Source organism: Limanda limanda, chromosome 14 (genome assembly GCF_963576545.1).
Source record: "Limanda limanda chromosome 14, fLimLim1.1, whole genome shotgun sequence".
Lineage (NCBI taxonomy): Eukaryota > Metazoa > Chordata > Actinopteri > Pleuronectiformes > Pleuronectidae > Limanda > Limanda limanda.
The window spans coordinates 14,702,519-14,729,004 of NC_083649.1; the positions used below are offsets into that span (position 1 = coordinate 14,702,519).

A 26,486-nucleotide genomic window follows, 5' to 3' on the forward strand; every position below is an offset into this window, starting at 1 on the left:
GTTCCGAGCTAGCCAGGAGTCGAACCTAGAATCTTCTGATCCGTAGTCAGACGCGTTATCCATTCACCACTAGCCCTTGTTATGTGTCACTGCTAGGCACAGGTAAAGAAGAGTTGCATGGCAACGGTTGACGTCCTGTCTTTTTCGAAAAAGGAGAGAGAAGGTTGGTCGACTGACCTGTCAATTTCAATACAGGATTTCATTTAGAAAACTACGTTGGCTCTTTTGAGTTGAAATGTTTTGAGATTGAAGTAGGAACTACAGTACCTTATGCATGAAAATAAAAAGGGAAGGCCTGTCTGTAGTTTTGCCGTGACCCGGATTCGAACCGGGGTTGCTGCGGCCACAACGCAGAGTACTAACCTCTATACGATCACGGCCAGTTGGCTTGATGAAGAGGGGCTCTTTATTGCTTTAGTAAACTAACAAGGTTGAATAACACAAATTCTATTATTTTGCCTGTTTGAGATATTCTATCTTATCCCACTTTTATTGTTTTGAATGAATCAAAATGATTAAGAAGATATCCAAATAACAAGATTGAGTTATTGAAAGCTGTTACAGAAGGGTTCTCTGTCCTTTTTGTCTTATGGCAACAGGACTTTAACCTATCAGTTGGAGAGGTGACTCAAATACCCAGTAGATTTTGAAAGAGACTGAGTAGAGACCGAGATTTGGAGAAGTGACAAATTAAAGTTTGTTCCGAGCTAGCCAGGAGTCGAACCTAGAATCTTCTGATCCGTAGTCAGACGCGTTATCCATTCACCACTAGCCCTTGTTATGTGTCACTGCTAGGCACAGGTAAAGAAGAGTTGCATGGCAACGGTTGACGTCCTGTCTTTTTCGAAAAAGGAGAGAGAAGGTTGGTCGACTGACCTGTCAATTTCAATACAGGATTTCATTTAGAAAACTACGTTGGCTCTTTTGAGTTGAAATGTTTTGAGATTGAAGTAGGAACTACAGTACCTTATGCATGAAAATAAAAAGGGAAGGCCTGTCTGTAGTTTTGCCGTGACCCGGATTCGAACCGGGGTTGCTGCGGCCACAACGCAGAGTACTAACCTCTATACGATCACGGCCAGTTGGCTTGATGAAGAGGGGCTCTTTATTGCTTTAGTAAACTAACAAGGTTGAATAACACAAATTCTATTATTTTGCCTGTTTGAGATATTCTATCTTATCCCACTTTTATTGTTTTGAATGAATCAAAATGATTAAGAAGAAATCCAAATAACAAGATTGAGTTATTGAAAGCTGTTACAGAAGGGTTCTCTGTCCTTTTTGTCTTATGGCAACAGGACTTTAACCTATCAGTTGGAGAGGTGACTCAAATACCCAGTAGATTTTGAAAGAGACTGAGTAGAGACCGAGATTTGGAGAAGTGACAAATTAAAGTTTGTTCCGAGCTAGCCAGGAGTCGAACCTAGAATCTTCTGATCCGTAGTCAGACGCGTTATCCATTGCGCCACTAGCCCTTGTTATGTGTCACTGCTAGGCACAGGAAAAGAAGAGTTGCATGGCAACGGTTGACGTCCTGTCTTTTTCGAAAAAGGAGAGAGAAGGTTGGTCGACTGACCTGTCAATTTCAATACATGATTTCATTTAGAAAACTACGTTGGCTCTTTTGAGTTGAATTGTTTTGAGATTGAAGTAGGAACTACAGTACCTTAAGCATGCAAATAAAAAGGGAAGGCCTGTCTGTAGTTTTGCCGTGACCCGGATTCGAACCGGGGTTGCTGCGGCCACAACGCAGAGTACTAACCTCTATACGATCACGGCCAGTTGGCTTGATGAAGAGGGGCTCTTTATTGCTTTAGTAAACTAACAAGGTTGAATAACACAAATTCTATTATTTTGCCAGTTTGAGATATTCTATCTTATCCCACTTTTATTGTTTTGAATGAATCAAAATGATTAAGAAGATATCCAAATAACAAGATTGAGTTATTGAAAGCTGTTACAGAAGGGTTCTCTGTCCTTTTTGTCTTATGGCAACAGGACTTTAACCTATCAGTTGGAGAGGTGACTCAAATACCCAGTAGATTTTGAAAGAGACTGAGTAGAGACCGAGATTTGGAGAAGTGACAAATTAAAGTTTGTTCCGAGCTAGCCAGGAGTCGAACCTAGAATCTTCTGATCCGTAGTCAGACGCGTTATCCATTGCGCCACTAGCCCTTGTTATGTGTCACTGCTAGGCACAGGAAAAGAAGAGTTGCATGGCAACGGTTGACGTCCTGTCTTTTTCGAAAAAGGAGAGAGAAGGTTGGTCGACTGACCTGTCAATTTCAATACAGGATTTCATTTAGAAAACTACGTTGGCTCTTTTGAGTTGAATTGTTTTGAGATTGAAGTAGGAACTACAGTACCTTATGCATGAAAATAAAAAGGGAAGGCCTGTCTGTAGTTTTGCCGTGACCCGGATTCGAACCGGGGTTGCTGCGGCCACAACGCAGAGTACTAACCTCTATACGATCACGGCCAGTTGGCTTGATGAAGAGGGGCTCTTTATTGCTTTAGTAAACTAACAAGGTTGAGTAACACAAATTCTATTATTTTGCCTGTTTGAGATATTCTATCTTATCCCACTTTTATTGTTTTGAATGAATCAAAATGATTAAGAAGAAATCCAAATAACAAGATTGAGTTATTGAAAGCTGTTACAGAAGGGTTCTTTGTCCTTTTTGTCTTATGGCAACAGGACTTTAACCTATCAGTTGGAGAGGTGACTCAAATACCCAGTAGATTTTGAAAGAGACTGAGTAGAGACCGAGATTTGGAGAAGTGACAAATTAAAGTTTGTTCCGAGCTAGCCAGGAGTCGAACCTAGAATCTTCTGATCCGTAGTCAGACGCGTTATCCATTGCGCCACTAGCCCTTGTTATGTGTCACTGCTAGGCACAGGAAAAGAAGAGTTGCATGGCAACGGTTGACGTCCTGTCTTTTTCGAAAAAGGAGAGAGAAGGTTGGTCGACTGACCTGTCAATTTCAATACATGATTTCATTTAGAAAACTACGTTGGCTCTTTTGAGTTGAAATGTTTTGAGATTGAAGTAGGAACTACAGTACCTTATGCATGAAAATAAAAAGGGAAGGCCTGTCTGTAGTTTTGCCGTGACCCGGATTCGAACCGGGGTTGCTGCGGCCACAACGCAGAGTACTAACCTCTATACGATCACGGCCAGTTGGCTTGATGAAGAGGGGCTCTTTATTGCTTTAGTAAACTAACAAGGTTGAATAACACAAATTCTATTATTTTGTTTATTGTTTTAAATGAATCAAAATGATTAAGAAGATATCCAAATAACAAGATTGAGTTATTGAAAGCTGTTACAGAAGGGTTCTCTGTCCTTTTTGTCTTATGGCAACAGGACTTTAACCTATCAGTTGGAGAGGTGACTCAAATACCCAGTAGATTTTGAAAGAGACTGAGTAGAGACCGAGATTTGGAGAAGTGACAAATTAAAGTTTGTTCCGAGTTAGCCAGGAGTCGAACCTAGAATCTTCTGATCCGTAGTCAGACGCGTTATCCATTGCGCCACTAGCCCTTGTTATGTGTCACTGCTAGGCACAGGAAAAGAAGAGTTGCATGGCAACGGTTGACGTCCTGTCTTTTTCGAAAAAGGAGAGAGAAGGTTGGTCGACTGACCTGTCAATTTCAATACAGGATTTCATTTAGAAAACTACGTTGACTCTTTTGAGTTGAAATGTTTTGAGATTGAAGTAGGAACTACAGTACCTTAAGCATTAAAATAAAAAGGGAAGGCCTGTCTGTAGTTTTGCCGTGACCCGGATTCGAACCGGGGTTGCTGCGGCCACAACGCAGAGTACTAACCTCTATACGATCACGGCCAGTTGGCTTGATGAAGAGGGGCTCTTTATTGCTTTAGTAAACTAACAAGGTTGAATAACACAAATTCTATTATTTTGCCTGTTTGAGATATTCTATCTTATCCCACTTTTATTGTTTTGAATGAATCAAAATGATTAAGAAGAAATCCAAATAACAAGATTGAGTTATTGAAAGCTGTTACAGAAGGGTTCTCTGTCCTTTTTGTCTTATGGCAACAGGACTTTAACCTATCAGTTGGAGAGGTGACTCAAATACCCAGTAGATTTTGAAAGAGACTGAGTAGAGACCGAGATTTGGAGAAGTGACAAATTAAAGTTTGTTCCGAGCTAGCCAGGAGTCGAACCTAGAATCTTCTGATCCGTAGTCAGACGCGTTATCCATTGCGCCACTAGCCCTTGTTATGTGTCACTGCTAGGCACAGGAAAAGAAGAGTTGCATGGCAACGGTTGACGTCCTGTCTTTTTCGAAAAAGGAGAGAGAAGGTTGGTCGACTGACCTGTCAATTTCAATACATGATTTCATTTAGAAAACTACGTTGGCTCTTTTGAGTTGAATTGTTTTGAGATTGAAGTAGGAACTACAGTACCTTAAGCATGCAAATAAAAAGGGAAGGCCTGTCTGTAGTTTTGCCGTGACCCGGATTCGAACCGGGGTTGCTGCGGCCACAACGCAGAGTACTAACCTCTATACGATCACGGCCAGTTGGCTTGATGAAGAGGGGCTCTTTATTGCTTTAGTAAACTAACAAGGTTGAATAACACAAATTCTATTATTTTGCCAGTTTGAGATATTCTATCTTATCCCACTTTTATTGTTTTGAATGAATCAAAATGATTAAGAAGATATCCAAATAACAAGATTGAGTTATTGAAAGCTGTTACAGAAGGGTTCTCTGTCCTTTTTGTCTTATGGCAACAGGACTTTAACCTATCAGTTGGAGAGGTGACTCAAATACCCAGTAGATTTTGAAAGAGACTGAGTAGAGACCGAGATTTGGAGAAGTGACAAATTAAAGTTTGTTCCGAGCTAGCCAGGAGTCGAACCTAGAATCTTCTGATCCGTAGTCAGACGCGTTATCCATTCACCACTAGCCCTTGTTATGTGTCACTGCTAGGCACAGGTAAAGAAGAGTTGCATGGCAACGGTTGACGTCCTGTCTTTTTCGAAAAAGGAGAGAGAAGGTTGGTCGACTGACCTGTCAATTTCAATACAGGATTTCATTTAGAAAACTACGTTGGCTCTTTTGAGTTGAAATGTTTTGAGATTGAAGTAGGAACTACAGTACCTTATGCATGAAAATAAAAAGGGAAGGCCTGTCTGTAGTTTTGCCGTGACCCGGATTCGAACCGGGGTTGCTGCGGCCACAACGCAGAGTACTAACCTCTATACGATCACGGCCAGTTGGCTTGATGAAGAGGGGCTCTTTATTGCTTTAGTAAACTAACAAGGTTGAATAACACAAATTCTATTATTTTGCCTGTTTGAGATATTCTATCTTATCCCACTTTTATTGTTTTGAATGAATCAAAATGATTAAGAAGAAATCCAAATAACAAGATTGAGTTATTGAAAGCTGTTACAGAAGGGTTCTCTGTCCTTTTTGTCTTATGGCAACAGGACTTTAACCTATCAGTTGGAGAGGTGACTCAAATACCCAGTAGATTTTGAAAGAGACTGAGTAGAGACCGAGATTTGGAGAAGTGACAAATTAAAGTTTGTTCCGAGCTAGCCAGGAGTCGAACCTAGAATCTTCTGATCCGTAGTCAGACGCGTTATCCATTGCGCCACTAGCCCTTGTTATGTGTCACTGCTAGGCACAGGAAAAGAAGAGTTGCATGGCAACGGTTGACGTCCTGTCTTTTTCGAAAAAGGAGAGAGAAGGTTGGTCGACTGACCTGTCAATTTCAATACATGATTTCATTTAGAAAACTACGTTGGCTCTTTTGAGTTGAATTGTTTTGAGATTGAAGTAGGAACTACAGTACCTTAAGCATGCAAATAAAAAGGGAAGGCCTGTCTGTAGTTTTGCCGTGACCCGGATTCGAACCGGGGTTGCTGCGGCCACAACGCAGAGTACTAACCTCTATACGATCACGGCCAGTTGGCTTGATGAAGAGGGGCTCTTTATTGCTTTAGTAAACTAACAAGGTTGAATAACACAAATTCTATTATTTTGCCAGTTTGAGATATTCTATCTTATCCCACTTTTATTGTTTTGAATGAATCAAAATGATTAAGAAGATATCCAAATAACAAGATTGAGTTATTGAAAGCTGTTACAGAAGGGTTCTCTGTCCTTTTTGTCTTATGGCAACAGGACTTTAACCTATCAGTTGGAGAGGTGACTCAAATACCCAGTAGATTTTGAAAGAGACTGAGTAGAGACCGAGATTTGGAGAAGTGACAAATTAAAGTTTGTTCCGAGCTAGCCAGGAGTCGAACCTAGAATCTTCTGATCCGTAGTCAGACGCGTTATCCATTGCGCCACTAGCCCTTGTTATGTGTCACTGCTAGGCACAGGAAAAGAAGAGTTGCATGGCAACGGTTGACGTCCTGTCTTTTTCGAAAAAGGAGAGAGAAGGTTGGTCGACTGACCTGTCAATTTCAATACAGGATTTCATTTAGAAAACTACGTTGGCTCTTTTGAGTTGAATTGTTTTGAGATTGAAGTAGGAACTACAGTACCTTATGCATGAAAATAAAAAGGGAAGGCCTGTCTGTAGTTTTGCCGTGACCCGGATTCGAACCGGGGTTGCTGCGGCCACAACGCAGAGTACTAACCTCTATACGATCACGGCCAGTTGGCTTGATGAAGAGGGGCTCTTTATTGCTTTAGTAAACTAACAAGGTTGAGTAACACAAATTCTATTATTTTGCCTGTTTGAGATATTCTATCTTATCCCACTTTTATTGTTTTGAATGAATCAAAATGATTAAGAAGAAATCCAAATAACAAGATTGAGTTATTGAAAGCTGTTACAGAAGGGTTCTTTGTCCTTTTTGTCTTATGGCAACAGGACTTTAACCTATCAGTTGGAGAGGTGACTCAAATACCCAGTAGATTTTGAAAGAGACTGAGTAGAGACCGAGATTTGGAGAAGTGACAAATTAAAGTTTGTTCCGAGCTAGCCAGGAGTCGAACCTAGAATCTTCTGATCCGTAGTCAGACGCGTTATCCATTGCGCCACTAGCCCTTGTTATGTGTCACTGCTAGGCACAGGAAAAGAAGAGTTGCATGGCAACGGTTGACGTCCTGTCTTTTTCGAAAAAGGAGAGAGAAGGTTGGTCGACTGACCTGTCAATTTCAATACATGATTTCATTTAGAAAACTACGTTGGCTCTTTTGAGTTGAAATGTTTTGAGATTGAAGTAGGAACTACAGTACCTTATGCATGAAAATAAAAAGGGAAGGCCTGTCTGTAGTTTTGCCGTGACCCGGATTCGAACCGGGGTTGCTGCGGCCACAACGCAGAGTACTAACCTCTATACGATCACGGCCAGTTGGCTTGATGAAGAGGGGCTCTTTATTGCTTTAGTAAACTAACAAGGTTGAATAACACAAATTCTATTATTTTGCCTGTTTGAGATATTCTATCTTATCCCACTTTTATTGTTTTGAATGAATCAAAATGATTAAGAAGAAATCCAAATAACAAGATTGAGTTATTGAAAGCTGTTACAGAAGGGTTCTCTGTCCTTTTTGTCTTATGGCAACAGGACTTTAACCTATCAGTTGGAGAGGTGACTCAAATACCCAGTAGATTTTGAAAGAGACTGAGTAGAGACCGAGATTTGGAGAAGTGACAAATTAAAGTTTGTTCCGAGCTAGCCAGGAGTCGAACCTAGAATCTTCTGATCCGTAGTCAGACGCGTTATCCATTGCGCCACTAGCCCTTGTTATGTGTCACTGCTAGGCACAGGAAAAGAAGAGTTGCATGGCAACGGTTGACGTCCTGTCTTTTTCGAAAAAGGAGAGAGAAGGTTGGTCGACTGACCTGTCAATTTCAATACATGATTTCATTTAGAAAACTACGTTGGCTCTTTTGAGTTGAATTGTTTTGAGATTGAAGTAGGAACTACAGTACCTTAAGCATGCAAATAAAAAGGGAAGGCCTGTCTGTAGTTTTGCCGTGACCCGGATTCGAACCGGGGTTGCTGCGGCCACAACGCAGAGTACTAACCTCTATACGATCACGGCCAGTTGGCTTGATGAAGAGGGGCTCTTTATTGCTTTAGTAAACTAACAAGGTTGAATAACACAAATTCTATTATTTTGCCAGTTTGAGATATTCTATCTTATCCCACTTTTATTGTTTTGAATGAATCAAAATGATTAAGAAGATATCCAAATAACAAGATTGAGTTATTGAAAGCTGTTACAGAAGGGTTCTCTGTCCTTTTTGTCTTATGGCAACAGGACTTTAACCTATCAGTTGGAGAGGTGACTCAAATACCCAGTAGATTTTGAAAGAGACTGAGTAGAGACCGAGATTTGGAGAAGTGACAAATTAAAGTTTGTTCCGAGCTAGCCAGGAGTCGAACCTAGAATCTTCTGATCCGTAGTCAGACGCGTTATCCATTGCGCCACTAGCCCTTGTTATGTGTCACTGCTAGGCACAGGAAAAGAAGAGTTGCATGGCAACGGTTGACGTCCTGTCTTTTTCGAAAAAGGAGAGAGAAGGTTGGTCGACTGACCTGTCAATTTCAATACAGGATTTCATTTAGAAAACTACGTTGGCTCTTTTGAGTTGAATTGTTTTGAGATTGAAGTAGGAACTACAGTACCTTATGCATGAAAATAAAAAGGGAAGGCCTGTCTGTAGTTTTGCCGTGACCCGGATTCGAACCGGGGTTGCTGCGGCCACAACGCAGAGTACTAACCTCTATACGATCACGGCCAGTTGGCTTGATGAAGAGGGGCTCTTTATTGCTTTAGTAAACTAACAAGGTTGAGTAACACAAATTCTATTATTTTGCCTGTTTGAGATATTCTATCTTATCCCACTTTTATTGTTTTGAATGAATCAAAATGATTAAGAAGAAATCCAAATAACAAGATTGAGTTATTGAAAGCTGTTACAGAAGGGTTCTTTGTCCTTTTTGTCTTATGGCAACAGGACTTTAACCTATCAGTTGGAGAGGTGACTCAAATACCCAGTAGATTTTGAAAGAGACTGAGTAGAGACCGAGATTTGGAGAAGTGACAAATTAAAGTTTGTTCCGAGCTAGCCAGGAGTCGAACCTAGAATCTTCTGATCCGTAGTCAGACGCGTTATCCATTGCGCCACTAGCCCTTGTTATGTGTCACTGCTAGGCACAGGAAAAGAAGAGTTGCATGGCAACGGTTGACGTCCTGTCTTTTTCGAAAAAGGAGAGAGAAGGTTGGTCGACTGACCTGTCAATTTCAATACATGATTTCATTTAGAAAACTACGTTGGCTCTTTTGAGTTGAAATGTTTTGAGATTGAAGTAGGAACTACAGTACCTTAAGCATGAAAATAAAAAGGGAAGGCCTGTCTGTAGTTTTGCCGTGACCCGGATTCGAACCGGGGTTGCTGCGGCCACAACGCAGAGTACTAACCTCTATACGATCACGGCCAGTTGGCTTGATGAAGAGGGGCTCTTTATTGCTTTAGTAAACTAACAAGGTTGAATAACACAAATTCTATTATTTTGCCTGTTTGAGATATTCTATCTTATCCCACTTTTATTGTTTTGAATGAATCAAAATGATTAAGAAGAAATCCAAATAACAAGATTGAGTTATTGAAAGCTGTTACAGAAGGGTTCTTTGTCCTTTTTGTCTTATGGCAACAGGCCTTTAACCTATCAGTTGGAGAGGTGACTCAAATACCCAGTAGATTTTGAAAGAGACTGAGTAGAGACCGAGATTTGGAGAAGTGACAAATTAAAGTTTGTTCCGAGCTAGCCAGGAGTCGAACCTAGAATCTTCTGATCCGTAGTCAGACGCGTTATCCATTGCGCCACTAGCCCTTGTTATGTGTCACTGCTAGGCACAGGAAAAGAAGAGTTGCATGGCAACGGTTGACGTCCTGTCTTTTTCGAAAAAGGAGAGAGAAGGTTGGTCGACTGACCTGTCAATTTCAATACAGGATTTCATTTAGAAAACTACGTTGGCTCTTTTGAGTTGAAATGTTTTGAGATTGAAGTAGGAACTACAGTACCTTAAGCATGAAAATAAAAAGGGAAGGCCTGTCTGTAGTTTTGCCGTGACCCGGATTCGAACCGGGGTTGCTGCGGCCACAACGCAGAGTACTAACCTCTATACGATCACGGCCAGTTGGCTTGATGAAGAGGGGCTCTTTATTGCTTTAGTAAACTAACAAGGTTGAATAACACAAATTCTATTAATTTGCCTGTTTGACATATTCTATCTTATCCCACTTTTATTGTTTTGAATGAATCAAAATGATTAAGAAGAAATCCAAATAACAAGATTGAGTTATTGAAAGCTGTTACAGAAGGGTTCTTTGTCCTTTTTGTCTTATGGCAACAGGACTTTAACCTATCAGTTGGAGAGGTGACTCAAATACCCAGTAGATTTTGAAAGAGACTGAGTAGAGACCGAGATTTGGAGAAGTGACAAATTAAAGTTTGTTCCGAGCTAGCCAGGAGTCGAACCTAGAATCTTCTGATCCGTAGTCAGACGCGTTATCCATTCACCACTAGCCCTTGTTATGTGTCACTGCTAGGCACAGGTAAAGAAGAGTTGCATGGCAACGGTTGACGTCCTGTCTTTTTCGAAAAAGGAGAGAGAAGGTTGGTCGACTGACCTGTCAATTTCAATACAGGATTTCATTTAGAAAACTACGTTGGCTCTTTTGAGTTGAAATGTTTTGAGATTGAAGTAGGAACTACAGTACCTTATGCATGAAAATAAAAAGGGAAGGCCTGTCTGTAGTTTTGCCGTGACCCGGATTCGAACCGGGGTTGCTGCGGCCACAACGCAGAGTACTAACCTCTATACGATCACGGCCAGTTGGCTTGATGAAGAGGGGCTCTTTATTGCTTTAGTAAACTAACAAGGTTGAATAACACAAATTCTATTATTTTGCCTGTTTGAGATATTCTATCTTATCCCACTTTTATTGTTTTGAATGAATCAAAATGATTAAGAAGAAATCCAAATAACAAGATTGAGTTATTGAAAGCTGTTACAGAAGGGTTCTCTGTCCTTTTTGTCTTATGGCAACAGGACTTTAACCTATCAGTTGGAGAGGTGACTCAAATACCCAGTAGATTTTGAAAGAGACTGAGTAGAGACCGAGATTTGGAGAAGTGACAAATTAAAGTTTGTTCCGAGCTAGCCAGGAGTCGAACCTAGAATCTTCTGATCCGTAGTCAGACGCGTTATCCATTGCGCCACTAGCCCTTGTTATGTGTCACTGCTAGGCACAGGAAAAGAAGAGTTGCATGGCAACGGTTGACGTCCTGTCTTTTTCGAAAAAGGAGAGAGAAGGTTGGTCGACTGACCTGTCAATTTCAATACATGATTTCATTTAGAAAACTACGTTGGCTCTTTTGAGTTGAAATGTTTTGAGATTGAAGTAGGAACTACAGTACCTTAAGCATGCAAATAAAAAGGGAAGGCCTGTCTGTAGTTTTGCCGTGACCCGGATTCGAACCGGGGTTGCTGCGGCCACAACGCAGAGTACTAACCTCTATACGATCACGGCCAGTTGGCTTGATGAAGAGGGGCTCTTTATTGCTTTAGTAAACTAACAAGGTTGAATAACACAAATTCTATTATTTTGCCTGTTTGAGATATTCTATCTTATCCTACTTTTATTGTTTTGAATGAATCAAAATGATTAAGAAGAAATCCAAATAACAAGATTGAGTTATTGAAAGCTGTTACAGAAGGGTTCTTTGTCCTTTTTGTCTTATGGCAACAGGACTTTAACCTATCAGTTGGAGAGGTGACTCAAATACCCAGTAGATTTTGAAAGAGACTGAGTAGAGACCGAGATTTGGAGAATTGACAAATTAAAGTTTGTTCCGAGCTAGCCAGGAGTCGAACCTAGAATCTTCTGATCCGTAGTCAGACGCGTTATCCATTGCGCCACTAGCCCTTGTTATGTGTCACTGCTAGGCACAGGAAAAGAAGAGTTGCATGGCAACGGTTGACGTCCTGTCTTTTTCGAAAAAGGAGAGAGAAGGTTGGTCGACTGACCTGTCAATTTCAATACAGGATTTCATTTAGAAAACTACGTTGGCTCTTTTGAGTTGAATTGTTTTGAGATTGAAGTAGGAACTACAGTACCTTATGCATGAAAATAAAAAGGGAAGGCCTGTCTGTAGTTTTGCCGTGACCCGGATTCGAACCGGGGTTGCTGCGGCCACAACGCAGAGTACTAACCTCTATACGATCACGGCCAGTTGGCTTGATGAAGAGGGGCTCTTTATTGCTTTAGTAAACTAACAAGGTTGAATAACACAAATTCTATTATTTTGTTTATTGTTTTGAATGAATCAAAATGATTAAGAAGAAATCCAAATAACAAGATTGAGTTATTGAAAGCTGTTACAGAAGGGTTCTTTGTCCTTTTTGTCTTATGGCAACAGGACTTTAACCTATCAGTTGGAGAGGTGACTCAAATACCCAGTAGATTTTGAAAGAGACTGAGTAGAGACCGAGATTTGGAGAAGTGACAAATTAAAGTTTGTTCCGAGCTAGCCAGGAGTCGAACCTAGAATCTTCTGATCCGTAGTCAGACGCGTTATCCATTGCGCCACTAGCCCTTGTTATGTGTCACTGCTAGGCACAGGAAAAGAAGAGTTGCATGGCAACGGTTGACGTCCTGTCTTTTTCGAAAAAGGAGAGAGAAGGTTGGTCGACTGACCTGTCAATTTCAATACAGGATTTCATTTAGAAAACTACGTTGGCTCTTTTGAGTTGAATTGTTTTGAGATTGAAGTAGGAACTACAGTACCTTATGCATGAAAATAAAAAGGGAAGGCCTGTCTGTAGTTTTGCCGTGACCCGGATTCGAACCGGGGTTGCTGCGGCCACAACGCAGAGTACTAACCTCTATACGATCACGGCCAGTTGGCTTGATGAAGAGGGGCTCTTTATTGCTTTAGTAAACTAACAAGGTTGAATAACACAAATTCTATTATTTTGTTTATTGTTTTGAATGAATCAAAATGATTAAGAAGAAATCCAAATAACAAGATTGAGTTATTGAAAGCTGTTACAGAAGGGTTCTTTGTCCTTTTTGTCTTATGGCAACAGGACTTTAACCTATCAGTTGGAGAGGTGACTCAAATACCCAGTAGATTTTGAAAGAGACTGAGTAGAGACCGAGATTTGGAGAAGAGACAAATTAAAGTTTGTTCCGAGCTAGCCAGGAGTCGAACCTAGAATCTTCTGATCCGTAGTCAGACGCGTTATCCATTGCGCCACTAGCCCTTGTTATGTGTCACTGCTAGGCACAGGAAAAGAAGAGTTGCATGGCAACGGTTGACGTCCTGTCTTTTTCGAAAAAGGAGAGAGAAGGTTGGTCGACTGACCTGTCAATTTCAATACAGGATTTCATTTAGAAAACTACGTTGGCTCTTTTGAGTTGAAATGTTTTGAGATTGAAGTAGGAACTACAGTACCTTATGCATGAAAATAAAAAGGGAAGGCCTGTCTGTAGTTTTGCTGTGACCTGGATTCGAACCGGGGTTGCTGCGGCCACAACGCAGAGTACTAACCTCTATACGATCACGGCCAGTTGGCTTGATGAAGAGGGGCTCTTTATTGCTTTAGTAAACTAACAAGGTTGAGTAACACAAATTCTATTATTTTGCCTGTTTGAGATATTCTATCTTATCCCACTTTTGTTGTTTTGAATGAATCAAAATGATTAAGAAGAAATCCAAATAACAAGATTGAGTTATTGAAAGCTGTTACAGAAGGGTTCTTTATCCTTTTTGTCTTATGGCAACAGGACTTTAACCTATCAGTTGGAGAGGTGACTCAAATACCCAGTAGATTTTGAAAGAGACTGAGTAGAGACCGAGATTTGGAGAAGTGACAAATTAAAGTTTGTTCCGAGCTAGCCAGGAGTCGAACCTAGAATCTTCTGATCCGTAGTCAGACGCGTTATCCATTGCGCCACTAGCCCTTGTTATGTGTCACTGCTAGGCACAGCAAAAGAAGAGTTGCATGGCAACGGTTGACGTCCTGTCTTTTTCGAAAAAGGAGAGAGAAGGTTGGTCGACTGACCTGTCAATTTCAATACAGGATTTCATTTAGAAAACTACGTTGGCTCTTTTGAGTTGAAATGTTTTGAGATTGAAGTAGGAACTACAGTACCTTAAGCATGAAAATAAAAAGGGAAGGCCTGTCTGTAGTTTTGCCGTGACCCGGATTCGAACCGGGGTTGCTGCGGCCACAACGCAGAGTACTAACCTCTATACGATCACGGCCAGTTGGCTTGATGAAGAGGGGCTCTTTATTGCTTTAGTAAACTAACAAGGTTGAATAACACAAATTCTGTTAATTTGCCTGTTTGACATATTCTATCTTATCCCACTTTTATTGTTTTGAATGAATCAAAATGATTAAGAAGAAATCCAAATAACAAGATTGAGTTATTGAAAGCTGTTACAGAAGGGTTCTTTGTCCTTTTTGTCTTATGGCAACAGGACTTTAACCTATCAGTTGGAGAGGTGACTCAAATACCCAGTAGATTTTGAAAGAGACTGAGTAGAGACCGAGATTTGGAGAAGTGACAAATTAAAGTTTGTTCCGAGCTAGCCAGGAGTCGAACCTAGAATCTTCTGATCCGTAGTCAGACGCGTTATCCATTCACCACTAGCCCTTGTTATGTGTCACTGCTAGGCACAGGTAAAGAAGAGTTGCATGGCAACGGTTGACGTCCTGTCTTTTTCGAAAAAGGAGAGAGAAGGTTGGTCGACTGACCTGTCAATTTCAATACAGGATTTCATTTAGAAAACTACGTTGGCTCTTTTGAGTTGAAATGTTTTGAGATTGAAGTAGGAACTACAGTACCTTATGCATGAAAATAAAAAGGGAAGGCCTGTCTGTAGTTTTGCCGTGACCCGGATTCGAACCGGGGTTGCTGCGGCCACAACGCAGAGTACTAACCTCTATACGATCACGGCCAGTTGGCTTGATGAAGAGGGGCTCTTTATTGCTTTAGTAAACTAACAAGGTTGAATAACACAAATTCTATTATTTTGCCTGTTTGAGATATTCTATCTTATCCCACTTTTATTGTTTTGAATGAATCAAAATGATTAAGAAGAAATCCAAATAACAAGATTGAGTTATTGAAAGCTGTTACAGAAGGGTTCTCTGTCCTTTTTGTCTTATGGCAACAGGACTTTAACCTATCAGTTGGAGAGGTGACTCAAATACCCAGTAGATTTTGAAAGAGACTGAGTAGAGACCGAGATTTGGAGAAGTGACAAATTAAAGTTTGTTCCGAGCTAGCCAGGAGTCGAACCTAGATTCTTCTGATCCGTAGTCAGACGCGTTATCCATTGCGCCACTAGCCCTTGTTATGTGTCACTGCTAGGCACAGGAAAAGAAGAGTTGCATGGCAACGGTTGACGTCCTGTCTTTTTCGAAAAAGGAGAGAGAAGGTTGGTCGACTGACCTGTCAATTTCAATACATGATTTCATTTAGAAAACTACGTTGGCTCTTTTGAGTTGAAATGTTTTGAGATTGAAGTAGGAACTACAGTACCTTAAGCATGCAAATAAAAAGGGAAGGCCTGTCTGTAGTTTTGCCGTGACCCGGATTCGAACCGGGGTTGCTGCGGCCACAACGCAGAGTACTAACCTCTATACGATCACGGCCAGTTGGCTTGATGAAGAGGGGCTCTTTATTGCTTTAGTAAACTAACAAGGTTGAATAACACAAATTCTATTATTTTGCCTGTTTGAGATATTCTATCTTATCCTACTTTTATTGTTTTGAATGAATCAAAATGATTAAGAAGAAATCCAAATAACAAGATTGAGTTATTGAAAGCTGTTACAGAAGGGTTCTTTGTCCTTTTTGTCTTATGGCAACAGGACTTTAACCTATCAGTTGGAGAGGTGACTCAAATACCCAGTAGATTTTGAAAGAGACTGAGTAGAGACCGAGATTTGGAGAAGTGACAAATTAAAGTTTGTTCCGAGCTAGCCAGGAGTCGAACCTAGAATCTTCTGATCCGTAGTCAGACGCGTTATCCATTGCGCCACTAGCCCTTGTTATGTGTCACTGCTAGGCACAGGAAAAGAAGAGTTGCATGGCAACGGTTGACGTCCTGTCTTTTTCGAAAAAGGAGAGAGAAGGTTGGTCGACTGACCTGTCAATTTCAATACAGGATTTCATTTAGAAAACTACGTTGGCTCTTTTGAGTTGAATTGTTTTGAGATTGAAGTAGGAACTACAGTACCTTATGCATGAAAATAAAAAGGGAAGGCCTGTCTGTAGTTTTGCCGTGACCCGGATTCGAACCGGGGTTGCTGCGGCCACAACGCAGAGTACTAACCTCTATACGATCACGGCCAGTTGGCTTGATGAAGAGGGGCTCTTTATTGCTTTAGTAAACTAACAAGGTTGAATAACACAAATTCTATTATTTTGTTTATTGTTTTGAATGAATCAAAATGATTAAGAAGAAATCCAAATAACAAGATTGAGTTATTGAAAGCTGTTACAGAAGGGTTCTTTGTCCTTTTTGTCTTATGGCAACAGGACTTTAACCTATCAGTTGGAGAGGTGACTCAAATACCCAGTAGATTTTGAAAGAGACTGAGTAGAGACCGAGATTTGGAGAAGAGACAAATTAAAGTTTGTTCCGAGCTAGCCAGGAGTCGAACCTAGAATCTTCTGATCCGTAGTCAGACGCGTTATCCATTGCGCCACTAGCCCTTGTTATGTGTCACTGCTAGGCACAGGAAAAGAAGAGTTGCATGGCAACGGTTGACGTCCTGTCTTTTTCGAAAAAGGAGAGAGAAGGTTGGTCGACTGACCTGTCAATTTCAATACAGGATTTCATTTAGAAAACTACGTTGGCTCTTTTGAGTTGAAATGTTTTGAGATTGAAGTAGGAACTACAGTACCTTATGCATGAAAATAAAAAGGGAAGGCCTGTCTGTAGTTTTGCTGTGACACGGATTCGAACCGGGGTTGCTGCGGCCACAACGCAGAGTACTAACCTCTATACGATCACGGCCAGTTGGCTTGATGAAGAGGGGCTCTTTATTGCTTTAGTAAACTAACAAGGTTGAGTAACACAAATTCTATTATTTTGCCTGTTTGAGATATTCTATCTTATCCCACTTTTGTTGTTTTGAATGAATCAAAATGATTAAGAAGAAATCCAAATAACAAGATTGAGTTATTGAAAGCTGTTACAGAAGGGTTCTTTGTCCTTTTTGTCTTATGGCAACAGGACTTTAACCTATCAGTTGGAGAGGTGACTCAAATACCCAGTAGATTTTGAAAGAGACTGAGTAGAGACCGAGATTTGGAGAAGTGACAAATTAAAGTTTGTTCCGAGCTAGCCAGGAGTCGAACCTAGAATCTTCTGATCCGTAGTCAGACGCGTTATCCATTGCGCCACTAGCCCTTGTTATGTGTCACTGCTAGGCACAGGAAAAGAAGAGTTGCATGGCAACGGTTGACGTCCTGTCTTTTTCGAAAAAGGAGAGAGAAGGTTGGTCGACTGACCTGTCAATTTCAATACAGGATTTCATTTAGAAAACTACGTTGGCTCTTTTGAGTTGAATTGTTTTGAGATTGAAGTAGGAACTACAGTACCTTATGCATGAAAATAAAAAGGGAAGGCCTGTCTGTAGTTTTGCCGTGACCCGGATTCGAACCGGGGTTGCTGCGGCCACAACGCAGAGTACTAACCTCTATACGATCACGGCCAGTTGGCTTGATGAAGAGGGGCTCTTTATTGCTTTAGTAAACTAACAAGGTTGAATAACACAAATTCTATTATTTTGTTTATTGTTTTGAATGAATCAAAATGATTAAGAAGAAATCCAAATAACAAGATTGAGTTATTGAAAGCTGTTACAGAAGGGTTCTTTGTCCTTTTTGTCTTATGGCAACAGGACTTTAACCTATCAGTTGGAGAGGTGACTCAAATACCCAGTAGATTTTGAAAGAGACTGAGTAGAGACCGAGATTTGGAGAAGAGACAAATTAAAGTTTGTTCCGAGCTAGCCAGGAGTCGAACCTAGAATCTTCTGATCCGTAGTCAGACGCGTTATCCATTGCGCCACTAGCCCTTGTTATGTGTCACTGCTAGGCACAGGTAAAGAAGAGTTGCATGGCAACGGTTGACGTCCTGTCTTTTTCGAAAAAGGAGAGAGAAGGTTGGTCGACTGACCTGTCAATTTCAATACAGGATTTCATTTAGAAAACTACGTTGGCTCTTTTGAGTTGAAATGTTTTGAGATTGAAGTAGGAACTACAGTACCTTATGCATGAAAATAAAAAGGGAAGGCCTGTCTGTAGTTTTGCTGTGACCTGGATTCGAACCGGGGTTGCTGCGGCCACAACGCAGAGTACTAACCTCTATACGATCACGGCCAGTTGGCTTGATGAAGAGGGGCTCTTTATTGCTTTAGTAAACTAACAAGGTTGAGTAACACAAATTCTATTATTTTGCCTGTTTGAGATATTCTATCTTATCCCACTTTTGTTGTTTTGAATGAATCAAAATGATTAAGAAGAAATCCAAATAACAAGATTGAGTTATTGAAAGCTGTTACAGAAGGGTTCTTTATCCTTTTTGTCTTATGGCAACAGGACTTTAACCTATCAGTTGGAGAGGTGACTCAAATACCCAGTAGATTTTGAAAGAGACTGAGTAGAGACCGAGATTTGGAGAAGTGACAAATTAAAGTTTGTTCCGAGCTAGCCAGGAGTCGAACCTAGAATCTTCTGATCCGTAGTCAGACGCGTTATCCATTGCGCCACTAGCCCTTGTTATGTGTCACTGCTAGGCACAGGAAAAGAAGAGTTGCATGGCAACGGTTGACGTCCTGTCTTTTTCGAAAAAGGAGAGAGAAGGTTGGTCGACTGACCTGTCAATTTCAATACATGATTTCATTTAGAAAACTACGTTGGCTCTTTTGAGTTGAATTGTTTTGAGATTGAAGTAGGAACTACAGTACCTTATGCATGAAAATAAAAAGGGAAGGCCTGTCTGTAGTTTTGCCGTGACCCGGATTCGAACCGGGGTTGCTGCGGCCACAACGCAGAGTACTAACCTCTATACGATCACGGCCAGTTGGCTTGATGAAGAGGGGCTCTTTATTGCTTTAGTAAACTAACAAGGTTGAATAACACAAATTCTATTATTTTGTTTATTGTTTTGAATGAATCAAAATGATTAAGAAGAAATCCAAATAACAAGATTGAGTTATTGAAAGCTGTTACAGAAGGGTTCTTTGTCCTTTTTGTCTTATGGCAACAGGACTTTAACCTATCAGTTGGAGAGGTGACTCAAATACCCAGTAGATTTTGAAAGAGACTGAGTAGAGACCGAGATTTGGAGAAGTGACAAATTAAAGTTTGTTCCGAGCTAGCCAGGAGTCGAACCTAGAATCTTCTGATCCGTAGTCAGACGCGTTATCCATTGCGCCACTAGCCCTTGTTATGTGTCACTGCTAGGCACACGAAAAGAAGAGTTGCATGGCAACGGTTGACGTCCTGTCTTTTTCGAAAAAGGAGAGAGAAGGTTGGTCGACTGACCTGTCAATTTCAATACAGGATTTCATTTAGAAAACTACGTTGGCTCTTTTGAGTTGAATTGTTTTGAGATTGAAGTAGGAACTACAGTACCTTATGCATGAAAATAAAAAGGGAAGGCCTGTCTGTAGTTTTGCCGTGACCCGGATTCGAACCGGGGTTGCTGCGGCCACAACGCAGAGTACTAACCTCTATACGATCACGGCCAGTTGGCTTGATGAAGAGGGGCTCTTTATTGCTTTAGTAAACTAACAAGGTTGAATAACACAAATTCTATTATTTTGTTTATTGTTTTGAATGAATCAAAATGATTAAGAAGAAATCCAAATAACAAGATTGAGTTATTGAAAGCTGTTACAGAAGGGTTCTTTGTCCTTTTTGTCTTATGGCAACAGGACTTTAACCTATCAGTTGGAGAGGTGACTCAAATACCCAGTAGATTTTGAAAGAGACTGAGTAGAGACCGAGATTTGGAGAAGTGACAAATTAAAGTTTGTTCCGAGCTAGCCAGGAGTCGAACCTAGAATCTTCTGATCCGTAGTCAGACGCGTTATCCATTGCGCCACTAGCCCTTGTTATGTGTCACTGCTAGGCACAGGAAAAGAAGAGTTGCATGGCAACGGTTGACGTCCTGTCTTTTTCGAAAAAGGAGAGAGAAGGTTGGTCGACTGACCTGTCAATTTCAATACAGGATTTCATTTAGAAAACTACGTTGGCTCTTTTGAGTTGAAATGTTTTGAGATTGAAGTAGGAACTACAGTACCTTATGCATGAAAATAAAAAGGGAAGGCCTGTCTGTAGTTTTGCCGTGACCCGGATTCGAACCGGGGTTGCTGCGGCCACAACGCAGAGTACTAACCTCTATACGATCACGGCCAGTTGGCTTGATGAAGAGGGGCTCTTTATTGCTTTAGTAAACTAACAAGGTTGAATAACACAAATTCTATTATTTTGCCTGTTTGAGATATTCTATCTTATCCCACTTTTATTGTTTTGAATGAATCAAAATGATTAAGAAGAAATCCAAATAACAAGATTGAGTTATTGAAAGCTGTTACAGAAGGGTTCTCTGTCCTTTTTGTCTTATGGCAACAGGACTTTAACCTATCAGTTGGAGAGGTGACTCAAATACCCAGTAGATTTTGAAAGAGACTGAGTAGAGACCGAGATTTGGAGAAGTGACAAATTAAAGTTTGTTCCGAGCTAGCCAGGAGTCGAACCTAGAATCTTCTGATCCGTAGTCAGACGCGTTATCCATTGCGCCACTAGCCCTTGTTATGTGTCACTGCTAGGCACAGGAAAAGAAGAGTTGCATGGCAACGGTTGACGTCCTGTCTTTTTCGAAAAAGGAGAGAGAAGGTTGGTCGACTGACCTGTCAATTTCAATACAGGATTTCATTTAGAAAACTACGTTGGCTCTTTTGAGTTGAAATGTTTTGAGATTGAAGTAGGAACTACAGTACCTTAAGCATGAAAATAAAAAGGGAAGGCCTGTCTGTAGTTTTGCCGTGACCCGGATTCGAACCGGGGTTGCTGCGGCCACAACGCAGAGTACTAACCTCTATACGATCACGGCCAGTTGGCTTGATGAAGAGGGGCTCTTTATTGCTTTAGTAAACTAACAAGGTTGAATAACACAAATTCTATTATTTTGCCTGTTTGAGATATTCTATCTTATCCCACTTTTATTGTTTTGAATGAATCAAAATGATTAAGAAGAAATCCAAATAACAAGATTGAGTTATTGAAAGCTGTTACAGAAGGGTTCTCTGTCCTTTTTGTCTTATGGCAACAGGACTTTAACCTATCAGTTGGAGAGGTGACTCAAATACCCAGTAGATTTTGAAAGAGACTGAGTAGAGACCGAGATTTGGAGAAGTGACAAATTAAAGTTTGTTCCGAGCTAGCCAGGAGTCGAACCTAGAATCTTCTGATCCGTAGTCAGACGCGTTATCCATTGCGCCACTAGCCCTTGTTATGTGTCACTGCTAGGCACAGGAAAAGAAGAGTTGCATGGCAACGGTTGACGTCCTGTCTTTTTCGAAAAAGGAGAGAGAAGGTTGGTCGACTGACCTGTCAATTTCAATACAGGATTTCATTTAGAAAACTACGTTGGCTCTTTTGAGTTGAATTGTTTTGAGATTGAAGTAGGAACTACAGTACCTTATGCATGAAAATAAAAAGGGAAGGCCTGTCTGTAGTTTTGCCGTGACCCGGATTCGAACCGGGGTTGCTGCGGCCACAACGCAGAGTACTAACCTCTATACGATCACGGCCAGTTGGCTTGATGAAGAGGGGCTCTTTATTGCTTTAGTAAACTAACAAGGTTGAATAACACAAATTCTATTATTTTGTTTATTGTTTTGAATGAATCAAAATGATTAAGAAGAAATCCAAATAACAAGATTGAGTTATTGAAAGCTGTTACAGAAGGGTTCTTTGTCCTTTTTGTCTTATGGCAACAGGACTTTAACCTATCAGTTGGAGAGGTGACTCAAATACCCAGTAGATTTTGAAAGAGACTGAGTAGAGACCGAGATTTGGAGAAGTGACAAATTAAAGTTTGTTCCGAGCTAGCCAGGAGTCGAACCTAGAATCTTCTGATCCGTAGTCAGACGCGTTATCCATTGCGCCACTAGCCCTTGTTATGTGTCACTGCTAGGCACAGGAAAAGAAGAGTTGCATGGCAACGGTTGACGTCCTGTCTTTTTCAAAAAAGGAGAGAGAAGGTTGGTCGACTGACCTGTCAATTTCAATACATGATTTCATTTAGAAAACTACGTTGGCTCTTTTGAGTTGAAATGTTTTGAGATTGAAGTAGGAACTACAGTACCTTAAGCATGCAAATAAAAAGGGAAGGCCTGTCTGTAGTTTTGCCGTGACCCGGATTCGAACCGGGGTTGCTGCGGCCACAACGCAGAGTACTAACCTCTATACGATCACGGCCAGTTGGCTTGATGAAGAGGGGCTCTTTATTGCTTTAGTAAACTAACAAGGTTGAATAACACAAATTCTATTATTTTGCCTGTTTGAGATATTCTATCTTATCCCACTTTTATTGTTTTGAATGAATCAAAATGATTAAGAAGATATCCAAATAACAAGATTGAGTTATTGAAAGCTGTTACAGAAGGGTTCTCTGTCCTTTTTGTCTTATGGCAACAGGACTTTAACCTATCAGTTGGAGAGGTGACTCAAATACCCAGTAGATTTTGAAAGAGACTGAGTAGAGACCGAGATTTGGAGAAGTGACAAATTAAAGTTTGTTCCGAGCTAGCCAGGAGTCGAACCTAGAATCTTCTGATCCGTAGTCAGACGCGTTATCCATTGCGCCACTAGCCCTTGTTATGTGTCACTGCTAGGCACAGGAAAAGAAGAGTTGCATGGCAACGGTTGACGTCCTGTCTTTTTCGAAAAAGGAGAGAGAAGGTTGGTCGACTGACCTGTCAATTTCAATACAGGATTTCATTTAGAAAACTACGTTGGCTCTTTTGAGTTGAATTGTTTTGAGATTGAAGTAGGAACTACAGTACCTTATGCATGAAAATAAAAAGGGAAGGCCTGTCTGTAGTTTTGCCGTGACCCGGATTCGAACCGGGGTTGCTGCGGCCACAACGCAGAGTACTAACCTCTATACGATCACGGCCAGTTGGCTTGATGAAGAGGGGCTCTTTATTGCTTTAGTAAACTAACAAGGTTGAATAACACAAATTCTATTATTTTGTTTATTGTTTTGAATAAATCAAAATGATTAAGAAGAAATCCAAATAACAAGATTGAGTTATTGAAAGCTGTTACAGAAGGGTTCTTTGTCCTTTTTGTCTTATGGCAACAGGACTTTAACCTATCAGTTGGAGAGGTGACTCAAATACCCAGTAGATTTTGAAAGAGACTGAGTAGAGACCGAGATTTGGAGAAGAGATAAATTAAAGTTTGTTCCGAGCTAGCCAGGAGTCGAACCTAGAATCTTCTGATCCGTAGTCAGACGCGTTATCCATTGCGCCACTAGCCCTTGTTATGTGTCACTGCTAGGCACAGGAAAAGAAGAGTTGCATGGCAACGGTTGACGTCCTGTCTTTTTCGAAAAAGGAGAGAGAAGGTTGGTCGACTGACCTGTCAATTTCAATACAGGATTTCATTTAGAAAACTACGTTGGCTCTTTTGAGTTGAAATGTTTTGAGATTGAAGTAGGAACTACAGTACCTTATGCATGAAAATAAAAAGGGAAGGCCTGTCTGTAGTTTTGCCGTGACCCGGATTCGAACCGGGGTTGCTGCGGCCACAACGCAGAGTACTAACCTCTATACGATCACGGCCAGTTGGCTTGATGAAGAGGGGCTCTTTATTGCTTTAGTAAACTAACAAGGTTGAATAACACAAATTCTATTATTTTGCCTGTTTGAGATATTCTATCTTATCCCACTTTTATTGTTTTGAATGAATCAAAATGATTAAGAAGAAATCCAAATAACAAGATTGAGTTATTGAAAGCTGTTACAGAAGGGTTCTCTGTCCTTTTTGTCTTATGGCAACAGGACTTTAACCTATCAGTTGGAGAGGTGACTCAAATACCCAGTAGATTTTGAAAGAGACTGAGTAGAGACCGAGATTTGGAGAAGTGACAAATTAAAGTTTGTTCCGAGCTAGCCAGGAGTCGAACCTAGAATCTTCTGATCCGTAGTCAGACGCGTTATCCATTGCGCCACTAGCCCTTGTTATGTGTCACTGCTAGGCACAGGAAAAGAAGAGTTGCATGGCAACGGTTGACGTCCTGTCTTTTTCGAAAAAGGAGAGAGAAGGTTGGTCGACTGACCTGTCAATTTCAATACAGGATTTCATTTAGAAAACTACGTTGGCTCTTTTGAGTTGAAATGTTTTGAGATTGAAGTAGGAACTACAGTACCTTAAGCATGAAAATAAAAAGGGAAGGCCTGTCTGTAGTTTTGCCGTGACCCGGATTCGAACCGGGGTTGCTGCGGCCACAATGCAGAGTACTAACCTCTATACGATCACGGCCAGTTGGCTTGATGAAGAGGGGCTCTTTATTGCTTTAGTAAACTAACAAGGTTGAATAACACAAATTCTATTATTTTGCCTGTTTGAGATATTCTATCTTATCCCACTTTTATTGTTTTGAATGAATCAAAATGATTAAGAAGAAATCCAAATAACAAGATTGAGTTATTGAAAGCTGTTACAGAAGGGTTCTCTGTCCTTTTTGTCTTATGGCAACAGGACTTTAACCTATCAGTTGGAGAGGTGACTCAAATACCCAGTAGATTTTGAAAGAGACTGAGTAGAGACCGAGATTTGGAGAAGTGACAAATTAAAGTTTGTTCCGAGCTAGCCAGGAGTCGAACCTAGAATCTTCTGATCCGTAGTCAGACGCGTTATCCATTGCGCCACTAGCCCTTGTTATGTGTCACTGCTAGGCACAGGAAAAGAAGAGTTGCATGGCAACGGTTGACGTCCTGTCTTTTTCGAAAAAGGAGAGAGAAGGTTGGTCGACTGACCTGTCAATTTCAATACAGGATTTCATTTAGAAAACTACGTTGGCTCTTTTGAGTTGAATTGTTTTGAGATTGAAGTAGGAACTACAGTACCTTATGCATGAAAATAAAAAGGGAAGGTCTGTCTGTAGTTTTGCCGTGACCCGGATTCGAACCGGGGTTGCTGCGGCCACAACGCAGAGTACTAACCTCTATACGATCACGGCCAGTTGGCTTGATGAAGAGGGGCTCTTTATTGCTTTAGTAAACTAACAAGGTTGAATAACACAAATTCTATTATTTTGTTTATTGTTTTGAATGAATCAAAATGATTAAGAAGAAATCCAAATAACAAGATTGAGTTATTGAAAGCTGTTACAGAAGGGTTCTTTGTCCTTTTTGTCTTATGGCAACAGGACTTTAACCTATCAGTTGGAGAGGTGACTCAAATACCCAGTAGATTTTGAAAGAGACTGAGTAGAGACCGAGATTTGGAGAAGTGACAAATTAAAGTTTGTTCCGAGCTAGCCAGGAGTCGAACCTAGAATCTTCTGATCCGTAGTCAGACGCGTTATCCATTGCGCCACTAGCCCTTGTTATGTGTCACTGCTAGGCACAGGAAAAGAAGAGTTGCATGGCAACGGTTGACGTCCTGTCTTTTTCGAAAAAGGAGAGAGAAGGTTGGTCGACTGACCTGTCAATTTCAATACAGGATTTCATTTAGAAAACTACGTTGGCTCTTTTGAGTTGAAATGTTTTGAGATTGAAGTAGGAACTACAGTACCTTAAGCATGAAAATAAAAAGGGAAGGCCTGTCTGTAGTTTTGCCGTGACCCGGATTCGAACCGGGGTTGCTGCGGCCACAACGCAGAGTACTAACCTCTATACGATCACGGCCAGTTGGCTTGATGAAGAGGGGCTCTTTATTGCTTTAGTAAACTAACAAGGTTGAATAACACAAATTCTATTATTTTGCCTGTTTGAGATATTCTATCTTATCCCACTTTTATTGTTTTGAATGAATCAAAATGATTAAGAAGAAATCCAAATAACAAGATTGAGTTATTGAAAGCTGTTACAGAAGGGTTCTCTGTCCTTTTTGTCTTATGGCAACAGGACTTTAACCTATCAGTTGGAGAGGTGACTCAAATACCCAGTAGATTTTGAAAGAGACTGAGTAGAGACCGAGATTTGGAGAAGTGACAAATTAAAGTTTGTTCCGAGCTAGCCAGGAGTCGAACCTAGAATCTTCTGATCCGTAGTCAGACGCGTTATCCATTGCGCCACTAGCCCTTGTTATGTGTCACTGCTAGGCACAGGAAAAGAAGAGTTGCATGGCAACGGTTGACGTCCTGTCTTTTTCGAAAAAGGAGAGAGAAGGTTGGTCGACTGACCTGTCAATTTCAA

The 26,486-nt window shown here is 40.8% G+C and overlaps 1 protein-coding gene and 68 non-coding genes across 69 annotated transcripts in view; 1 reads left to right on the forward strand and 68 right to left on the reverse strand.

The window, feature by feature from the left end:
* LOC133018967 (cilia- and flagella-associated protein 54-like) overlaps positions 1-26,486 on the forward strand; it is a 69,238-nt gene that overhangs the window by 30,033 nt on the left and 12,719 nt on the right. The window lies entirely within an intron of this gene.
* Positions 309-380, reverse strand: trnah-gug (transfer RNA histidin (anticodon GUG)). Its single transcript has one exon. It is a non-coding gene; the product is annotated as a tRNA-His (tRNA).
* Positions 1,008-1,079, reverse strand: trnah-gug (transfer RNA histidin (anticodon GUG)). The gene has a single exon. It is a non-coding gene; the product is annotated as a tRNA-His (tRNA).
* Positions 1,403-1,475, reverse strand: trnar-acg (transfer RNA arginine (anticodon ACG)). Its single transcript has one exon. It is a non-coding gene; the product is annotated as a tRNA-Arg (tRNA).
* trnah-gug (transfer RNA histidin (anticodon GUG)) lies at positions 1,708-1,779 on the reverse strand. The gene has a single exon. It is a non-coding gene; the product is annotated as a tRNA-His (tRNA).
* trnar-acg (transfer RNA arginine (anticodon ACG)) lies at positions 2,103-2,175 on the reverse strand. Its single transcript has one exon. It is a non-coding gene; the product is annotated as a tRNA-Arg (tRNA).
* trnah-gug (transfer RNA histidin (anticodon GUG)) lies at positions 2,408-2,479 on the reverse strand. Its single transcript has one exon. It is a non-coding gene; the product is annotated as a tRNA-His (tRNA).
* On the reverse strand, positions 2,803-2,875 carry trnar-acg (transfer RNA arginine (anticodon ACG)). The gene has a single exon. It is a non-coding gene; the product is annotated as a tRNA-Arg (tRNA).
* Positions 3,108-3,179, reverse strand: trnah-gug (transfer RNA histidin (anticodon GUG)). The gene has a single exon. It is a non-coding gene; the product is annotated as a tRNA-His (tRNA).
* trnar-acg (transfer RNA arginine (anticodon ACG)) lies at positions 3,473-3,545 on the reverse strand. The gene has a single exon. It is a non-coding gene; the product is annotated as a tRNA-Arg (tRNA).
* On the reverse strand, positions 3,778-3,849 carry trnah-gug (transfer RNA histidin (anticodon GUG)). The gene has a single exon. It is a non-coding gene; the product is annotated as a tRNA-His (tRNA).
* On the reverse strand, positions 4,173-4,245 carry trnar-acg (transfer RNA arginine (anticodon ACG)). The gene has a single exon. It is a non-coding gene; the product is annotated as a tRNA-Arg (tRNA).
* Positions 4,478-4,549, reverse strand: trnah-gug (transfer RNA histidin (anticodon GUG)). Its single transcript has one exon. It is a non-coding gene; the product is annotated as a tRNA-His (tRNA).
* Positions 5,177-5,248, reverse strand: trnah-gug (transfer RNA histidin (anticodon GUG)). The gene has a single exon. It is a non-coding gene; the product is annotated as a tRNA-His (tRNA).
* Positions 5,572-5,644, reverse strand: trnar-acg (transfer RNA arginine (anticodon ACG)). The gene has a single exon. It is a non-coding gene; the product is annotated as a tRNA-Arg (tRNA).
* trnah-gug (transfer RNA histidin (anticodon GUG)) lies at positions 5,877-5,948 on the reverse strand. The gene has a single exon. It is a non-coding gene; the product is annotated as a tRNA-His (tRNA).
* On the reverse strand, positions 6,272-6,344 carry trnar-acg (transfer RNA arginine (anticodon ACG)). Its single transcript has one exon. It is a non-coding gene; the product is annotated as a tRNA-Arg (tRNA).
* Positions 6,577-6,648, reverse strand: trnah-gug (transfer RNA histidin (anticodon GUG)). The gene has a single exon. It is a non-coding gene; the product is annotated as a tRNA-His (tRNA).
* On the reverse strand, positions 6,972-7,044 carry trnar-acg (transfer RNA arginine (anticodon ACG)). The gene has a single exon. It is a non-coding gene; the product is annotated as a tRNA-Arg (tRNA).
* On the reverse strand, positions 7,277-7,348 carry trnah-gug (transfer RNA histidin (anticodon GUG)). The gene has a single exon. It is a non-coding gene; the product is annotated as a tRNA-His (tRNA).
* trnar-acg (transfer RNA arginine (anticodon ACG)) lies at positions 7,672-7,744 on the reverse strand. Its single transcript has one exon. It is a non-coding gene; the product is annotated as a tRNA-Arg (tRNA).
* Positions 7,977-8,048, reverse strand: trnah-gug (transfer RNA histidin (anticodon GUG)). Its single transcript has one exon. It is a non-coding gene; the product is annotated as a tRNA-His (tRNA).
* Positions 8,372-8,444, reverse strand: trnar-acg (transfer RNA arginine (anticodon ACG)). The gene has a single exon. It is a non-coding gene; the product is annotated as a tRNA-Arg (tRNA).
* Positions 8,677-8,748, reverse strand: trnah-gug (transfer RNA histidin (anticodon GUG)). The gene has a single exon. It is a non-coding gene; the product is annotated as a tRNA-His (tRNA).
* Positions 9,072-9,144, reverse strand: trnar-acg (transfer RNA arginine (anticodon ACG)). The gene has a single exon. It is a non-coding gene; the product is annotated as a tRNA-Arg (tRNA).
* Positions 9,377-9,448, reverse strand: trnah-gug (transfer RNA histidin (anticodon GUG)). Its single transcript has one exon. It is a non-coding gene; the product is annotated as a tRNA-His (tRNA).
* Positions 9,772-9,844, reverse strand: trnar-acg (transfer RNA arginine (anticodon ACG)). The gene has a single exon. It is a non-coding gene; the product is annotated as a tRNA-Arg (tRNA).
* Positions 10,077-10,148, reverse strand: trnah-gug (transfer RNA histidin (anticodon GUG)). The gene has a single exon. It is a non-coding gene; the product is annotated as a tRNA-His (tRNA).
* Positions 10,776-10,847, reverse strand: trnah-gug (transfer RNA histidin (anticodon GUG)). The gene has a single exon. It is a non-coding gene; the product is annotated as a tRNA-His (tRNA).
* Positions 11,171-11,243, reverse strand: trnar-acg (transfer RNA arginine (anticodon ACG)). The gene has a single exon. It is a non-coding gene; the product is annotated as a tRNA-Arg (tRNA).
* trnah-gug (transfer RNA histidin (anticodon GUG)) lies at positions 11,476-11,547 on the reverse strand. Its single transcript has one exon. It is a non-coding gene; the product is annotated as a tRNA-His (tRNA).
* Positions 11,871-11,943, reverse strand: trnar-acg (transfer RNA arginine (anticodon ACG)). Its single transcript has one exon. It is a non-coding gene; the product is annotated as a tRNA-Arg (tRNA).
* On the reverse strand, positions 12,176-12,247 carry trnah-gug (transfer RNA histidin (anticodon GUG)). The gene has a single exon. It is a non-coding gene; the product is annotated as a tRNA-His (tRNA).
* Positions 12,541-12,613, reverse strand: trnar-acg (transfer RNA arginine (anticodon ACG)). Its single transcript has one exon. It is a non-coding gene; the product is annotated as a tRNA-Arg (tRNA).
* On the reverse strand, positions 12,846-12,917 carry trnah-gug (transfer RNA histidin (anticodon GUG)). The gene has a single exon. It is a non-coding gene; the product is annotated as a tRNA-His (tRNA).
* trnar-acg (transfer RNA arginine (anticodon ACG)) lies at positions 13,211-13,283 on the reverse strand. Its single transcript has one exon. It is a non-coding gene; the product is annotated as a tRNA-Arg (tRNA).
* On the reverse strand, positions 13,911-13,983 carry trnar-acg (transfer RNA arginine (anticodon ACG)). The gene has a single exon. It is a non-coding gene; the product is annotated as a tRNA-Arg (tRNA).
* On the reverse strand, positions 14,216-14,287 carry trnah-gug (transfer RNA histidin (anticodon GUG)). Its single transcript has one exon. It is a non-coding gene; the product is annotated as a tRNA-His (tRNA).
* Positions 14,915-14,986, reverse strand: trnah-gug (transfer RNA histidin (anticodon GUG)). Its single transcript has one exon. It is a non-coding gene; the product is annotated as a tRNA-His (tRNA).
* On the reverse strand, positions 15,310-15,382 carry trnar-acg (transfer RNA arginine (anticodon ACG)). The gene has a single exon. It is a non-coding gene; the product is annotated as a tRNA-Arg (tRNA).
* On the reverse strand, positions 15,615-15,686 carry trnah-gug (transfer RNA histidin (anticodon GUG)). The gene has a single exon. It is a non-coding gene; the product is annotated as a tRNA-His (tRNA).
* trnar-acg (transfer RNA arginine (anticodon ACG)) lies at positions 16,010-16,082 on the reverse strand. The gene has a single exon. It is a non-coding gene; the product is annotated as a tRNA-Arg (tRNA).
* On the reverse strand, positions 16,315-16,386 carry trnah-gug (transfer RNA histidin (anticodon GUG)). The gene has a single exon. It is a non-coding gene; the product is annotated as a tRNA-His (tRNA).
* On the reverse strand, positions 16,680-16,752 carry trnar-acg (transfer RNA arginine (anticodon ACG)). The gene has a single exon. It is a non-coding gene; the product is annotated as a tRNA-Arg (tRNA).
* trnar-acg (transfer RNA arginine (anticodon ACG)) lies at positions 17,380-17,452 on the reverse strand. The gene has a single exon. It is a non-coding gene; the product is annotated as a tRNA-Arg (tRNA).
* trnah-gug (transfer RNA histidin (anticodon GUG)) lies at positions 17,685-17,756 on the reverse strand. Its single transcript has one exon. It is a non-coding gene; the product is annotated as a tRNA-His (tRNA).
* On the reverse strand, positions 18,050-18,122 carry trnar-acg (transfer RNA arginine (anticodon ACG)). The gene has a single exon. It is a non-coding gene; the product is annotated as a tRNA-Arg (tRNA).
* Positions 18,750-18,822, reverse strand: trnar-acg (transfer RNA arginine (anticodon ACG)). The gene has a single exon. It is a non-coding gene; the product is annotated as a tRNA-Arg (tRNA).
* trnah-gug (transfer RNA histidin (anticodon GUG)) lies at positions 19,055-19,126 on the reverse strand. The gene has a single exon. It is a non-coding gene; the product is annotated as a tRNA-His (tRNA).
* Positions 19,420-19,492, reverse strand: trnar-acg (transfer RNA arginine (anticodon ACG)). The gene has a single exon. It is a non-coding gene; the product is annotated as a tRNA-Arg (tRNA).
* On the reverse strand, positions 19,725-19,796 carry trnah-gug (transfer RNA histidin (anticodon GUG)). The gene has a single exon. It is a non-coding gene; the product is annotated as a tRNA-His (tRNA).
* trnar-acg (transfer RNA arginine (anticodon ACG)) lies at positions 20,090-20,162 on the reverse strand. The gene has a single exon. It is a non-coding gene; the product is annotated as a tRNA-Arg (tRNA).
* Positions 20,395-20,466, reverse strand: trnah-gug (transfer RNA histidin (anticodon GUG)). The gene has a single exon. It is a non-coding gene; the product is annotated as a tRNA-His (tRNA).
* Positions 20,790-20,862, reverse strand: trnar-acg (transfer RNA arginine (anticodon ACG)). The gene has a single exon. It is a non-coding gene; the product is annotated as a tRNA-Arg (tRNA).
* trnah-gug (transfer RNA histidin (anticodon GUG)) lies at positions 21,095-21,166 on the reverse strand. The gene has a single exon. It is a non-coding gene; the product is annotated as a tRNA-His (tRNA).
* Positions 21,490-21,562, reverse strand: trnar-acg (transfer RNA arginine (anticodon ACG)). The gene has a single exon. It is a non-coding gene; the product is annotated as a tRNA-Arg (tRNA).
* Positions 21,795-21,866, reverse strand: trnah-gug (transfer RNA histidin (anticodon GUG)). The gene has a single exon. It is a non-coding gene; the product is annotated as a tRNA-His (tRNA).
* On the reverse strand, positions 22,160-22,232 carry trnar-acg (transfer RNA arginine (anticodon ACG)). The gene has a single exon. It is a non-coding gene; the product is annotated as a tRNA-Arg (tRNA).
* Positions 22,465-22,536, reverse strand: trnah-gug (transfer RNA histidin (anticodon GUG)). Its single transcript has one exon. It is a non-coding gene; the product is annotated as a tRNA-His (tRNA).
* trnar-acg (transfer RNA arginine (anticodon ACG)) lies at positions 22,860-22,932 on the reverse strand. Its single transcript has one exon. It is a non-coding gene; the product is annotated as a tRNA-Arg (tRNA).
* Positions 23,165-23,236, reverse strand: trnah-gug (transfer RNA histidin (anticodon GUG)). The gene has a single exon. It is a non-coding gene; the product is annotated as a tRNA-His (tRNA).
* trnar-acg (transfer RNA arginine (anticodon ACG)) lies at positions 23,530-23,602 on the reverse strand. The gene has a single exon. It is a non-coding gene; the product is annotated as a tRNA-Arg (tRNA).
* trnah-gug (transfer RNA histidin (anticodon GUG)) lies at positions 23,835-23,906 on the reverse strand. Its single transcript has one exon. It is a non-coding gene; the product is annotated as a tRNA-His (tRNA).
* trnar-acg (transfer RNA arginine (anticodon ACG)) lies at positions 24,230-24,302 on the reverse strand. The gene has a single exon. It is a non-coding gene; the product is annotated as a tRNA-Arg (tRNA).
* On the reverse strand, positions 24,930-25,002 carry trnar-acg (transfer RNA arginine (anticodon ACG)). The gene has a single exon. It is a non-coding gene; the product is annotated as a tRNA-Arg (tRNA).
* On the reverse strand, positions 25,235-25,306 carry trnah-gug (transfer RNA histidin (anticodon GUG)). Its single transcript has one exon. It is a non-coding gene; the product is annotated as a tRNA-His (tRNA).
* On the reverse strand, positions 25,600-25,672 carry trnar-acg (transfer RNA arginine (anticodon ACG)). Its single transcript has one exon. It is a non-coding gene; the product is annotated as a tRNA-Arg (tRNA).
* On the reverse strand, positions 25,905-25,976 carry trnah-gug (transfer RNA histidin (anticodon GUG)). Its single transcript has one exon. It is a non-coding gene; the product is annotated as a tRNA-His (tRNA).
* On the reverse strand, positions 26,300-26,372 carry trnar-acg (transfer RNA arginine (anticodon ACG)). The gene has a single exon. It is a non-coding gene; the product is annotated as a tRNA-Arg (tRNA).